Below are 16,368 nucleotides of genomic sequence, written 5' to 3' on the forward strand. Positions count from 1 at the left end.
CATGGTGGCAGTTCTCATACTGACAGTTCTGGTGACAGTGCTCATGGTGGCAGTGCTCGTGGTGACAGTGCTCTTGGTGACAGTGCTCATGGTGGCAGTGCCCATGGTGTGACTACCGATGGTGACACTGCCCATGGTGACACTGCACATGGTCATGGTGCATCTGGTGGCAGTGCAAATTAGTGAGAGTGCCCATGGTGATATTGCTCATGGTGATAGTGCCCATGGTGAGAGTGCCCATGGTTCCAGTGCTCATGGTGACAGTGCCCATTGTGACAGTGCCCCTGGCGACAGTGCACACCGTGAGAGTGCCCATGGTGTCTGTGCCCATGGTGACAGTTCTTATCATGAGAGTGTTCACGGTAGCAGTGTTCATGGTAATAGTGCTCATGGAGACATTGCCCACAATGAGAGTGCCCATGGTGAGAATACTGACTGTGACAGTGCCCATGATGACTTTTCTCTCTGCGACAGTGCCCATGGGGACAGTTAGCACGGTGAGATGTCTCACAGTGATAGTGCACATTGTTTCAGTGCTAATAGTGAAAAGACCCACGGCGCCAGTGCCCATCATGGCATTGCTCACGGTGATAGTTCTCACGGTGACAGTGCCCATGGTGATATTACCCATGGTGACAGTACTCAGTGATCAAGTGCTCATGGTGACATGGCATAAGGTGATAATGCTCACGGTGGCAGTGCAAAATGGTGACAGTGCCCATGGTGACATTGCTTAATGTGATAGTCCTTGTGGTGACATTGCGCATGGTGACATTGCCCACCATGACAGTGCTCTTGTTGACAGTGCTCATGGTGATAGTGCCAATGTTGGAAATGCCCATTGTGAAAGTGCCCATGGTGACAGTTCTTATGATGAGAGTGGTCAGAGTGGCAGTGCTCATGGTGAAAGTGCCCATGGTGACAGAGCCCACGGTGACAGTGTCCATAGTTATAGTGTCCATGGTGACAGTCCTAACAGTGAAATTGTCCATGGGGACACTGCCCATGGTGAAAGTGCCCATGGTCACAACACTCACGGTGATAGTGCTCACGGTGAGAGTGGCCATGGTAACAGTGACCACGGTGACAGTTCTAATGGTGATACTGCCCATGATGACAGTGCTCATGGTGACAGTCCACATTGTGCCAGTGCCCAAGGTGACAGTGCTCATGGTGACAGTGCCCAAAGTCACAATACCCATGGTGACAGTGCCCAGGCTGACAGTTCTCAAGGTGATAGTGCCCATGGTGACAGTGCCCATGGTGATACAGAGAATGGGGACAGTGCTTATGGTGACAGTGGTCATGGTTGCAGTACCCATGGTGATAGTGCTGAAACTGACAGTGCCCTTGGGGATAGTGCCCATGGTGAGTGTGCTCGTGTTAATAGTGCCCATGGTGGCAGTTCCCATTGTGAAAGTGCTCATGATGACAGTGCCCATGTGGGTAGTTCCCATGGTGACAGTGCTCATGGTGATAGTGACCATGTTAACAGTGCACATGGTGGCTGTGCCCTTGGTGACAGTGCCCATGATGACAGTATTCATGGTGACAGTGCTCACGGTGATAGTGCCCATGGTGACAGTGCACATAGTGGTAGTGCACATGGTGGCAGTGAAAAATGGTGACAGTTCCCATGCTGACAGTTCTCATTGTGACAATGCACACGGTCACAACCGATGCTGACACTGCTCATGGTAGCTGTACCCGTGGTGACAGTGCTCATGGTGATAGTGCCCATGTTAACAGTGCCCATGGTGACACTGCCCATGGTGACAATGCCCATGATAACAGTGCCCATGGAGTCAGTGCCCACGGAGCCATTGCCTATGGTAACAGTGCTCACAGTGACAGGACCCATGGTAACAGTGACCACGGTGAGAGTGCTCATGGTGATAGTGTCTATGGTGACAGATCACACTGTGACAGTCCGCATTGTGCCAATACCAATAGTGACAGTGCCCATGGTGACATTGACCACGGTGAGAGTGCTCACGGTGCTAGTGCTCACAGTAATAGTGCTCATGGTGGCAGTGCCGACTGTGACGGTGCTCACGGTGATAGTGCCTATGGTGATAGTGCCCATGGTGAGAGTCCGCCCATTGATAGTGCCCATGGTGGCAGTTCCCATTGTGAAAGTGCTCATGATGACATTGCCCATGTTGGTAGTTCCCATGGTGACAGTGCTCACGGTGATAGTGACCTTGGTAACTGTGCACATGGTGGCCGTGCCCTTGGTGACAGTGCCAATGATGACAGTACTCATGGTGACAGTTCTCATGGTAATAGTTCCCATGGGGACAAGGCACAGGGTGGCAGTGAAAAATGGTGAAAGTGCCCATGTTGACAGTTCTCATGGTGACAGTGCACACGGTGACAACCCATGCAGACAGTCCTCACGGTGACAGTTCTCATGGTTGCAGTACCCATGGTGACAGTGCTCACAGTGATATTGCCCATGGTGGCAGTGCCCATGGTGACAGTGCCCATGGTGACACTGCCCATGATGACAGTGCCCATGGTGAAAGTTCCCACGGCGCCATTGCCTATGGTGAAAGTGCTCATGGTAACAGTGCCCATGGTGACAGTGACCATGGTGAGAGTGCTCACACTGAGAGTGCCCATGGTGACAGGGCTCATGGTGCCAGTCTGCATTGTGCCAGTACCCATGGCGACAGTGGTCATGGTGACACTGACCACAGTGAGAGTGCTCACTGTGATAGAGCTCATGGTAATAATGCTCATGGTGACAGTGCAAATGGTGACAATACCCATGGTGACAGTACTCATGTTGAAAATACCCATGGTGGCAGTTCTCATGGTGACAGTGCTCATAGTAGCAGTGCCCAAGGTGGCAGTCCTCGTGGTGACAGTGCTAATGGTGACAGTGCTCTTGGTGGCAGTTCCCATGGGGACAGTACCGATGGTGACCCTGTGCATTGTTACAGTGCCCATGGTAACCGTGCTCACGTTGGTAGTGCACATCGTGACAGTGCCCATGGTGGTAGTTCACCTGGTGACAGTGCTAAATAGTGACAGTGCACATGCTGACAGTGCTCACGGTGATAGTGCCCATGGTGACAGTGCCCACGGTGATAATGGGTATTATTACAGTGTTCATCGTGACAGAGCCCAAGGTGGCAGTGTCCATGGTGAGAGTGCCCACAATGAAAGTGCCCATGGTAAAAGTGCCGACAGTGACAGTGCCCATGGTGACACTTCTCACAGTGAATGTGCCCATGGGGACAGTTACCATGATGAGATTTCTCACGGTGATAGTGCCCGTTGTGACAGTGCTCACAGTGACAATGCCCATGGTGCCAGTGCCCATAGAGACATTCCGCACGGTCACATTTCTCACGGTGAAAGTGCCTATGGTGACACTGCACCTGGTGGCAGTGCAAAATGGTGACAGTGCCCATGGTGACATTGCTCATAGTGACTTTGCTTACAGTGATAGTCCTTACGGTGACAGTGTGCATGGTGACACTGCACACAGTTGCAGTGTTTATGGTGACAGTGTTCACGGTGATACTTCCCATGGTGATAGTGCCCATGGTGACACTGCACATGGTGGCAGTGATAAATGGTGACAGTGCCCCTGTTGACAGTGCACATGGTGACAACCCGTGCAGACTGTACTCATGGTGACAGTACTCACGGTGACAGTTCTCATGTTTGCAGTATCCATGGTGACAGTGCTCACAGTGATAGTGCCCATGGTGAGAGTGCCAATGATGACAGGGCCCATGGTGCCATTGCCTATGGTGACAGTGCTCATGGTAACAGTGCCCAAGGTGACAGTGACCATGGTGAGAGTGCTCACACTGATGGTGCCCATGGTGACAGTGCTCACGGTGCCTGTCTACATTGTGCCAGTACCCATGGCGACAGTGCTCATGGTGACAGTGACCACAGTGAGAGTGCTCATAGTGATAGTGCTTACGGTAATAGTGCTCATGGTGACAATGCAAATGGTGACAATACCATGGTGACAGTACTCATGTTGAAAATACCCATGGTGGCAGTTCTCATAGCGACAGATCTCATGGTGACAGTGCTCATAATAGCAGTGCCCAGGTGCCAGTGCTCGTGGTGACAGTGCTAATGGTGACAGTGCTCTTGGTGGCAGTTCCCATCGGGACAATACTGATGGTGACGCTGTGCATTGTTACAGTGCCCATGGTAACCGTGCTCACGGTGATAGTGCACATCGTGACAGTGCCTATGGTGGTAGTTCACCTGGTGACAGTGCTAAATAGTGACAGTGCACATGCTGACAGTGCTCACGGTGATAGTGCCCATGGTGACAGTGCACACGGTGATAATGGGCATTGTTACAGAGTTCATGGTGACAGCACATGGTGGCAGTGGCCATGGAGACAGTGCCCACAATGACAGTGCCCATGGTGACAGTCCCGACAGTGACAGTGCCCATGGTGACACTTCTCACGGTGACAGTGCCCATGGGGACAGTTAGCATGGTGAGATTTCTCACGGTGACAGTGCCCGTTGTGACAGTGCTCACAGTGACAATGCCCATGGTGCCCGTGCCCATAGAGTCATTCCGCACGGTCACATTTCTCACAGTGAAAGTGCCTATGGTGATATTAACCATGGTGACACTGCACATGGTGGCAGAGCAAAATGGTGACAGTGCCCATGGTGACATTGCTCATGGTGACTTTGCTTATGGTGATAGTCCTTACAGTGACAGTGCGCATGGTGACACTGCACACAGTGACAGTGTTCATGGTGACAGTGTTCACGGTGATAGTTCCCATGGTGAGATTGTCCATGGTAACAGTGCCCATAGTCACAATTCTCATGGTGTAGTGCTCACAGTGACAGTGCCCATGGTGTCATGCCCATGGTGACAGTGCTCATGGTGACAGTACTCATGTTGGCAGTGCCATAAATAACAGTGCTCATTGTGGCAGTGCTCATGGTGTCTGTGCTCATGGTGACAGTGCCCATGTTTACAGTGTTTATGGTGATAGATGTCACGGTGTCAGTGCCCACGGGGACAGTGCCAAGGCTGACAAAGCCCAGGGTGATACTTCCCATTGGGACAGTGCCCACGGTGACAGTGCCCATGGTGACAGCGCCCAGTGTGACAAGGCTCATGGTGACAGTGCTCACGGTGACGGTGCCCATGGTGACAGTGCCGATGGTGAGAGTGCCATTAGTGACAGTGCTCATGGTGAAACTGCCCATGGAGACATCGCCCATGGTGATAGTGCTCATGGTGACAACCCCACGGTGACAGTGCCAATGTTGATAGTCCCCGTGGTGACAGGTCTTACATTGAATGTGACCATGGTGTCTGTGCTCATGGTGACAGTGCTCAAGGTTAGAGTCTCCATGTTGACAGTGCCGATGGTGACAATTCTCACGGTGACAGGGCCTATGGTGAAAATTCACATAGTGACAGTGTTCACGGTGACACTGCCCATGGTGCTATTACCCATGGTGACAGTTCTCCTAGTGAAACAGCCCATGGTGACACTGCACATGGTGGCAGTGCAAAGTGGTGACAGTGCCCATGGTGATATTGCTCATGGTGACATTGCTTACGGTGATAGTGTGTATGGTGAAACTGCACACAGTGACATTGCTCATGGTGACAGTGTTCACGGCGTTAGTTCCTATCGTGACTGTGACCATGGGGACAGTGCCCATTGTCACAATTCTCATGGTGTAGTGCTCACGGTGACAGTGCCCATGGTGACAATACACAGGGTGACACTATTCATGGTGACATTGCTCATGGTGAGAGTGCCCGTGTTCACAACTGTCACGGTGATAGTTCCCATGGTGACAATACCCAGGGTAACAGAGCTGATGGTAAAAGTGTTCACGGTGACAGTGCCCATGATGACAGTACCTAAGGTGACAATTCCCATGGTGAGACTGCTCATAGACAGTGCCCATGGTGACAATACCCAGCGTGTCCTGTCCATGGTGACAGTGATCATGGTGACACTTCTCATGAGGACAGTGCCATAAGTGACAGTGCTCATTGTGGCAGTGCTCATGGTGACCGTGCTCATGGTGACAGTGCCCATGGTGACAGTGCCTATGGTGATAGATATCATGGTGGCCGTGCCCAGGGTGACATTGCCCACGCTGACAAAGCCCATGGTGATACTTCCCATTGTGACAGTGCCAACGGTGGCCGAGCCCATGGTGACAGTGCCCAAGATCACAGTGTCCATGGTGAGAGTGCTAACGATGACTGTGCCCATGGTGACAGCACCCAGTGTGACAATGCCCATTGTGACAGTGCTCACGGTGACCATGCCGATGGTGATAGTGCCAATTGTGAGAGTGCTCACGGTGACACTGCCCATGGAGACACTGCCCATGGTGATAGTGCTCATCATGACAACCCCTCGGAGGCAGTGCCAATGGTGAGAGTCCCCGTGGTGACAGTTCTCACGGTGAAAGTGATCCTGTTGAAATTTCTCATGGTGACAGTGCTCAAGGTGATAGTCTCCATGTTGACAGTGCCCATGGTGACTGTTCTCACGGTGACAGTGCCTATGGTGATTATGCTCTTAGTGACAGTGCTCATGGTGACAGTGCCCATGGTGACAGTGACCACGGTGACTGTTCTCACCGTGGTAGTGCCCATGGTGACAGTGTTCATGATGACAGTCCGCATTAAGGCTGTGCCCGTGGTGACAGTGCTCATGGTGATAGTTCTCACGGTGATAGTACGCACGTTGTCAGTGCCAAAGGTGACAATACCCAGGTGATAGTAATCATGGTGAAAGTGCCCATGGTGGCAGTTCTCATACTGACAGTTCTGGTGACAGTGCTCATGGTGGCAGTGCTCGTGGTGACAGTGCTCTTGGTGACAGTGCTCATGGTGGCAGTGCCCATGGTGTGACTACCGATGGTGACACTGCCCATGGTGACACTGCACATGGTCATGGTGCATCTGGTGGCAGTGCAAATTAGTGAGAGTGCCCATGGTGATATTGCTCATGGTGATAGTGCCCATGGTGAGAGTGCCCATGGTTCCAGTGCTCATGGTGACAGTGCCCATTGTGACAGTGCCCCTGGTGACAGTGCACACCGTGAGAGTGCCCATGGTGTCTGTGCCCATGGTGACAGTTCTTATCATGAGAGTGTTCACGGTAGCAGTGTTCATGGTAATAGTGCTCACGGAGACATTGCCCACAATGAGAGTGCCCATGGTGAGAATACTGACTGTGACAGTGCCCATGATGACTTTTCTCTCTGCGACAGTTCCCACGGGGACAGTCAGCACGGTGAGATGTCTCACAGTGATAGTGCACATTGTTTCAGTGCTAATCGTGAAAAGACCCACGGCGCCAGTGCCCATCATGGCACTGCTCACGGTGATAGTTCTCACGGTGACAGTGCCCATGGTGATATTACCCATGGTGACAGTACTCAGTGATCAAGTGCTCATGGTGACAGTGCCTAAGGTGATAGTGCACATGGTGGCAGTGCAAAATGGTGACAGTGCCCATGGTGACATTGCTTAATGTGATAGTCCTTGTGGTGACATTGCGCATGGTGACATTGCCCACCATGACAGTGCTCTTGTTGACAGTGCTCATGGTGATAGTGCCAATGTTGGAAGTGCCCATCGTGAAAGTGCCCATGGTGACAGTTCTTATGATGAGAGTGGTCAGAGTGGCAGTGCTCATGGTGAAAGTGCCCATGGTGACAGAGCCCACGGTGACAGTGTCCATAGTTATAGTGTCCATGGTGACAGTCCTAACAGTGAAATTGTCCATGGGGACACTGCCCATGGTGAAAGTGCCCATGGTCACAACACCCACTGTGATAGTGCTCACGGTGAGAGTGGCCATGGTGACAGTGACCACGGTGACAGTTCTAATGGTGATACTGCCCATGATGACAGTGCTCATGGTGACAGTCCACATTGTGCCAGTGCCCAAGGTGACAGTGCTCATGGTGACAGTGCCCAAAGTCCCAATACCCATGGTGACAGTGCCCAGGCTGACAGTTCTCAAGGTGATAGTGCCCATGGTGACAGTGCACATGGTGATACAGAGAATGGGAACAGTGCTTATGGTGACAGTGGTCATGGTTGCAGTACCCATGGTGATAGTGCTGAAACTGACAGTGCCCTTGGGGATAGTGCTCATGGTGAGTGTGCTCGTGTTAATAGTGCCCATGGTGGCAGTTCCCATTGTGAAAGTGCTCATGATGACAGTGCCCATGTGGGTAGTTCCCATGGTGACAGTGCTCATGGTGATAGTGACCATTTAAACAGTGCACATGGTGGCTGTGCCCTTGGTGACAGTGCCCATGATGACAGTATTCATGGTGACAGTGCTCACGGTGATAGTGCCCATGGTGACAGTGCACATGGTGGTAGTGCACATGGTGGCAGTGAAAAATGGTGACAGTTCCCATGCTGACAGTTCTCATTGTGACAATGCACACGGTCACAACCGATGCTGACATTGCTCATGGTAGCTGTACCCGTGGTGACAGTGCTCATGGTGATAGTGCCCATGTTAACAGTGCCCATGGTGACACTGCCCATGGTGACAATGCCCATGATAACAGTGCCCATGGAGTCAGTGCCCACGGAGCCATTGCCTATGGTAACAGTGCTCACAGTGACAGGACCCATGGTAACAGTGACCATGGTGAGAGTGCTCATGGTGATAGTGTCTATGGTGACAGATCACACCGTGACAGTCCGCATTGTGCCAATACCAATAGTGACAGTGCCCATGGTGACATTGACCACGGTGAGAGTGCTCACGGTGCTAGTGCTCAGAGTAATAGTGCTCATGGTGGCAGTGCCGACTGTGACGGTGCTCACGGTGATAGTGCCTATGGTGATAGTGCCCATGGTGAGAGTCCGCCCATTGATAGTGCCCATGGTGGCAGTTCCCATTGTGAAAGTGCTCATGATGACATTGCCCATGTTGGTAGTTCCCATGGTGACAGTGCTCACGGTGATAGTGACCTTGGTAACTGTGCACATGGTGGCCGTGCCCTTGGTGACAGTGCCAATGATGACAGTACTCATGGTGACAGTTCTCATGGTAATAGTTCCCATGGGGACAAGGCACAGGGTGGCAGTGAAAAATGGTGAAAGTGCCCATGTTGACAGTTCTCAGGGTGACAGTGCACACGGTGACAAACCATGCAGACAGTCCTCACAGTGACAGTTCTCATGGTTGCAGTACCCATGGTGACAGTGTTCACAGTGATACTGCCCATGGTGGCAGTGCCCATGGTGACAGTGCCCATGGTGACACTGCCCATGATGACAGTGCCCATGGTGAAAGTTCCCACGGCGCCATTGCCTATGGTGACAGTGCTCATGGTAACAGTGCCCATGGTGACAGTGACCATGGTGAGAGTGCTCACACTGAGAGTGCCCATGGTGACAGGGTTCATGGTGCCAGTCCGCATTGTGCCAGTACCTATGGCGACAGTGGTCATGGTGACACTGACCACAGTGAGAGTGCTCACTGTGATAGAGCTCACGGTAATTGTGCTCGTGGTGACAGTGCAAATGGTGACAATACCCATGGTGACAGTACTCATGTTGAAAATACCCATGGTGGCAGTTCTCATGGTGAGAGTGCTCATAAGAGCAGTGCCCAAGTTGGCAGTCCTCGTGGTGACAGTGATAATGGTGACAGTGCTCTTGGTGGCAGTTCCCATGGGGACAGTACCGATGGTGACCCTGTGCATTGTTACAGTGCCCATGGTAACCGTGCTCACGGTGGTAGTGCACATCGTGACAGTGCCCTTGGTGGTAGTTCACCTGGTGACAGTGCTAAATAGTGACAGTGCACATGCTGACAGTGCTCACGGTGATAGTGCCCATGGGGACAGTGCCCACGGTGATAATGGGTATTATTACAGTGTTCATCGTGACAGAGCCCAAGGTGGCAGTGGCCATGGTGACAGTGCCCACAATGAAAGTGCCCATGGTAAAAGTGCCGACAGTGACAGTGCCCATGGTGACACTTCTCACAGTGAATGTGCCCATGGGGACAGTTACCATGATGAGATTTCTCACGGTGATAGTGCCCGTTGTGACAGTGCTCACAGTGACAATGCCCATGGTGCCAGTGCCCATAGAGACATTCCGCACAGTCACATTTCTCACGGTGAAAGTGCCTATGGTGACACTGCACCTGGTGGCAGTGCAAAATGGTGACAGTGCCCATGGTGACATTGCTCATAGTGACTTTGCTTACAGTGATAGTCCTTACGGTGACAGTGTGCATGGTGACACTGCACACAGTTGCAGTGTTTATGGTGACAGTGTTCACGGTGATACTTTCCATGGTGATAGTGCCCATGGTGACACTGCACATGGTGGCAGTGATAAATGGTGACAGTGCCCCTGTTGACAGTTCTCATGGTGACAGTGCACATGGTGACAACCCGTGCAGACTGTACTCATGGTGACAGTACTCACGGTGACAGTTCTCATGTTTGCAGTATCCATGGTGACAGTGCTCACAGTGATAGTGCCCATGGTGAGAGTGCCCATGATGACAGGGCCCATGGTGCCATTGCCTATGGTGACAGTGCTCATGGTAACAGTGCCCAAGGTGACAGTGACCATGGTGAGAGTGCTCACACTGATGGTGCCCATGGTGACAGTGCTCACGGTGCCTGTCTACATTGTGCCAGTACCCATGGCGACAGTGCTCATGGTGACAGTGACCACAGTGAGAGTGCTCATAGTGATAGTGCTTACGGTAATAGTGCTCATGGTGACAATGCAAATGGTGACAATACCATGGTGACAGTACTCATGTTGAAAATACCCATGGTGGCAGTTCTCATAGCGACAGATCTCATGGTGACAGTGCTCATAATAGCAGTGCCCAGGTGCCAGTGCTCGTGGTGACAGTGCTAATGGTGACAGTGCTCTTGGTGGCAGTTCCCATCGGGACAATACTGATGGTGACGCTGTGCATTGTTACAGTGCCCATGGTAACCGTGCTCACGGTGATAGTGCACATCGTGACAGTGCCCATGGTGGTAGTTCACCTGGTGACAGTGCTAAATAGTGACAGTGCACATGCTGACAGTGCTCACGGTGATAGTGCCCATGGTGACAGTGCACACGGTGATAATGGGCATTGTTACAGAGTTCATGGTGACAGCACATGGTGGCAGTGGCCATGGAGACAGTGCCCACAATGACAGTGCCCATGGTGACAGTCCCGACAGTGACAGTGCCCATGGTGACACTTCTAACGGTGACAAAGCCCATGGGGACAGTTAGCATGGTGAGATTTCTCACGGTGACAGTTCCCGTTGTGACAGTGCTCACAGTGACAATGCCCATGGTGCCCGTGCCCATAGAGTCATTCCGCACGGTCACATTTCTCACAGTGAAAGTGCCTATGGTGATATTAACCATGGTGACACTGCACATGGTGGCAGAGCAAAATGGTGACAGTGCCCATGGTGACATTGCTCATGGTGACTTTGCTTATGGTGATAGTCCTTACAGTGACAGTGCGCATGGTGACACTGCACACAGTGACAGTGTTCATGGTGACAGTGTTCACGGTGATAGTTCCCATGGTGAGATTGTCCATGGTAACAGTGCCCATAGTCACAATTCTCATGGTGTAGTGCTCACAGTGACAGTGCCCATGGTGTCATGCCCATGGTGACAGTGCTCATGGTGACAGTACTCATGTTGGCAGTGCCATAAATAACAGTGCTCATTGTGGCAGTGCTCATGGTGTCTGTGCTCATGGTGACAGTGCCCATGTTTACAGTGTTTATGGTGATAGATGTCACGGTGTCAGTGCCCACGGGGACAGTGCCAAGGCTGACAAAGCCCAGGGTGATACTTCCCATTGGGACAGTGCCCACGGTGACAGTGCCCATGGTGACAGCGCCCAGTGTGACAAGGCTCATGGTGACAGTGCTCACGGTGACGGTGCCCATGGTGACAGTGCCGATGGTGAGAGTGCCATTAGTGACAGTGCTCATGGTGAAACTGCCCATGGAGACATCGCCCATCGTGATAGTGCTCATGGTGACAACCCCACGGTGACAGTGCCAATGTTGATAGTCCCCGTGGTGACAGGTCTTACATTGAATGTGACCATGGTGTCTGTGCTCATGGTGACAGTGCTCAAGGTTAGAGTCTCCATGTTGACAGTGCCGATGGTGACAATTCTCACGGTGACAGGGCCTATGGTGAAAATTCACATAGTGACAGTATTCACGGTGACAGTGCCCATGGTGCTATTACCCATGGTGACAGTTCTCCTAGTGAAACAGCCCATGGTGACACTGCACATGGTGGCAGTGCAAAGTGGTGACAGTGCCCATGGTGATATTGCTCATGGTGACATTGCTTACGGTGATAGTGTGTATGGTGAAACTGCACACAGTGACATTGCTCATGGTGACAGTGTTCACGGCGTTAGTTCCTATCGTGACTGTGACCATGGGGACAGTGCCCATTGTCACAATTCTCATGGTGTAGTGCTCACGGTGACAGTGCCCATGGTGACAATACACAGGGTGACACTATTCATGGTGACATTGCTCATGGTGAGAGTGCCCGTGTTCACAACTGTCACGGTGATAGTTCCCATGGTGACAATACCCAGGGTAACAGAGCTGATGGTAAAAGAGTTCACGGTGACAGTGCCCATGATGACAGTACCTAAGGTGACAATTCCCATGGTGAGACTGCTCATAGACAGTGCCCATGGTGACAATACCCAGCGTGTCCTGTCCATGGTGACAGTGATCATGGTGACACTTCTCATGAGGACAGTGCCATAAGTGACAGTGCTCATTGTGGCAGTGCTCATGGTGACCGTGCTCATGGTGACAGTGCCCATGGTGACAGTGCCTATGGTGATAGATATCATGGTGGCCGTGCCCAGGGTGACATTGCCCACGCTGACAAAGCCCATGGTGATACTTCCCATTGTGACAGTGCCAACGGTGGCCGAGCCCATGGTGACAGTGCCCAAGATCACAGTGTCCATGGTGAGAGTGCTAACGATGACTGTGCCCATGGTGACAGCACCCAGTGTGACAATGCCCATTGTGACAGTGCTCACGGTGACCATGCCGATGGTGATAGTGCCAATTGTGAGAGTGCTCACGGTGACACTGCCCATGGAGACACTGCCCATGGTGATAGTGCTCATCATGACAACCCCTCGGAGGCAGTGCCAATGGTGAGAGTCCCCGTGGTGACAGTTCTCACGGTGAAAGTGATCCTGTTGAAATTTCTCATGGTGACAGTGCTCAAGGTGATAGTCTCCATGTTGACAGTGCCCATGGTGACTGTTCTCATGGTGACAGTGCCTATGGTGATTATGCTCTTAGTGACAGTGCTCATGGTGACAGTGCCCATGGTGACAGTGACCACGGTGACTGTTCTCACCGTGGTAGTGCCCATGGTGACAGTGTTCATGATGACAGTCCGCATTAAGGCTGTGCCCGTGGTGACAGTGCTCATGGTGATAGTTCTCACGGTGATAGTACGCACGTTGTCAGTGCCAAAGGTGACAATACCCAGGTGATAGTAATCATGGTGAAAGTGCCCATGGTGGCAGTTCTCATACTGACAGTTCTGGTGACAGTGCTCATGGTGGCAGTGCTCGTGGTGACAGTGCTCTTGGTGACAGTGCTCATGGTGGCAGTGCCCATGGTGTGACTACCGATGGTGACACTGCCCATGGTGACACTGCACATGGTCATGGTGCATCTGGTGGCAGTGCAAATTAGTGAGAGTGCCCATGGTGATATTGCTCATGGTGATAGTGCCCATGGTGAGAGTGCCCATGGTTCCAGTGCTCATGGTGACAGTGCCCATTGTGACAGTGCCCCTGGTGACAGTGCACACCGTGAGAGTGCCCATGGTGTCTGTGCCCATGGTGACAGTTCTTATCATGAGAGTGTTCACGGTAGCAGTGTTCATGGTAATAGTGCTCACGGAGACATTGCCCACAATGAGAGTGCCCATGGTGAGAATACTGACTGTGACAGTGCCCATGATGACTTTTCTCTCTGCGACAGTTCCCACGGGGACAGTCAGCACGGTGAGATGTCTCACAGTGATAGTGCACATTGTTTCAGTGCTAATAGTGAAAAGACCCACGGCGCCAGTGCCCATCATGGCACTGCTCACGGTGATAGTTCTCACGGTGACAGTGCCCATGGTGATATTACCCATGGTGACAGTACTCAGTGATCAAGTGCTCATGGTGACAGTGCCTAAGGTGATAGTGCACATGGTGGCAGTGCAAAATGGTGACAGTGCCCATGGTGACATTGCTTAATGTGATAGTCCTTGTGGTGACATTGCGCATGGTGACATTGCCCACCATGACAGTGCTCTTGTTGACAGTGCTCATGGTGATAGTGCCAATGTTGGAAGTGCCCATCGTGAAAGTGCCCATGGTGACAGTTCTTATGATGAGAGTGGTCAGAGTGGCAGTGCTCATGGTGAAAGTGCCCATGGTGACAGAGCCCACGGTGACAGTGTCCATAGTTATAGTGTCCATGGTGACAGTCCTAACAGTGAAATTGTCCATGGGGACACTGCCCATGGTGAAAGTGCCCATGGTCACAACACCCACTGTGATAGTGCTCACGGTGAGAGTGGCCATGGTGACAGTGACCACGGTGACAGTTCTAATGGTGATACTGCCCATGATGACAGTGCTCATGGTGACAGTCCACATTGTGCCAGTGCCCAAGGTGACAGTGCTCATGGTGACAGTGCCCAAAGTCCCAATACCCATGGTGACAGTGCCCAGGCTGACAGTTCTCAAGGTGATAGTGCCCATGGTGACAGTGCACATGGTGATACAGAGAATGGGAACAGTGCTTATGGTGAAAGTGGTCATGGTTGCAGTACCCATGGTGATAGTGCTGAAACTGACAGTGCCCTTGGGGATAGTGCTCATGGTGAGTGTGCTCGTGTTAATAGTGCCCATGGTGGCAGTTCCCATTGTGAAAGTGCTCATGATGACAGTGCCCATGTGGGTAGTTCCCATGGTGACAGTGCTCATGGTGATAGTGACCATTTTAACAGTGCACATGGTGGCTGTGCCCTTGGTGACAGTGCCCATGATGACAGTATTCATGGTGACAGTGCTCACGGTGATAGTGCCCATGGTGACAGTGCACATGGTGGTAGTGCACATGGTGGCAGTGAAAAATGGTGACAGTTCCCATGCTGACAGTTCTCATTGTGACAATGCACACGGTCACAACCAATGCTGACATTGCTCATGGTAGCTGTACCCGTGGTGACAGTGCTCATGGTGATAGTGCCCATGTTAACAGTGCCCATGGTGACACTGCCCATGGTGACAATGCCCATGATGACAGTGCCCATGGAGTCAGTGCCCACGGAGCCATTGCCTATGGTAACAGTGCTCACAGTGACAGTACCCATGGTAACAGTGACCACGGTGAGAGTGCTCATGGTGATAGTGTCTATGGTGACAGATCACACTGTGACAGTCCACATTGTGCCAGTACCAATAGTGACAGTGCCCATGGTGACATTGTCCACGGTGAGAGTGCTCACGGTGCTAGTGCTCACAGTAATAGTGCTCATGGTGACAGTGCCGACAGTGACGGTGCTCACGGTGACAGTGCCTATGGTGATAGTGCCCATGGTGAGATTCCGCCCACTGATAGTGCCCATGGTGGCAGTTCCCATTGTGAAAGTGCTCATGATGACATTGCCCATGTTGGTAGTTCCCATGGTGACAGTGCTCTCATTGATAGTGACCTTGGTAACAGTGCACATGGTGGCCGTGCCCTTGGTGACAGTGCCAATGATGACAGTACTCATGGTGACAGTTCTCATGGTAATAGTTCCCATGGGGACAAGGCACAGGGTGGCAGTGAAAAATGGTGAAAGTGCCCATGTTGACAGTTCTCAGGGTGACCGTGCACACGGTGACAACCCATGCAGACAGTCCTCACAGTGACAGTTCTCATGGTTGCAGTACCCATGGTGACAGTGTTCACAGTGATACTGCCCATGGTGGCAGTGCCCATGGTGACAGTGCCCATGGTGAAAGTTCCCACGGCGCCATTGCCTATGGTGACAGTGCTCATGGTAACAGTGCCCATGGTGACAGTGACCATGGTGAGAGTGCTCACACTGAGAGTGCCCATGGTGACAGGGTTCATGGTGCCAGTCCGCATTGTGCCAGTACCTATGGCGACAGTGGTCATGGTGACACTGACCACAGTGAGAGTGCTCACTGTGATAGAGCTCACGGTAATTGTGCTCATGGTGACAGTGCAAATGGTGACAATACCCATGGTGACAGTACTCATGTTGAAAATACCCATAGTGGCAGTTCT

Source organism: Mesoplodon mirus (assembly GCF_964341445.2).
Source record: "Mesoplodon mirus genome assembly, contig: SUPER_3_unloc_11, whole genome shotgun sequence".
In the NCBI taxonomy this organism is placed as follows: Eukaryota; Metazoa; Chordata; class Mammalia; order Artiodactyla; family Ziphiidae; genus Mesoplodon; species Mesoplodon mirus.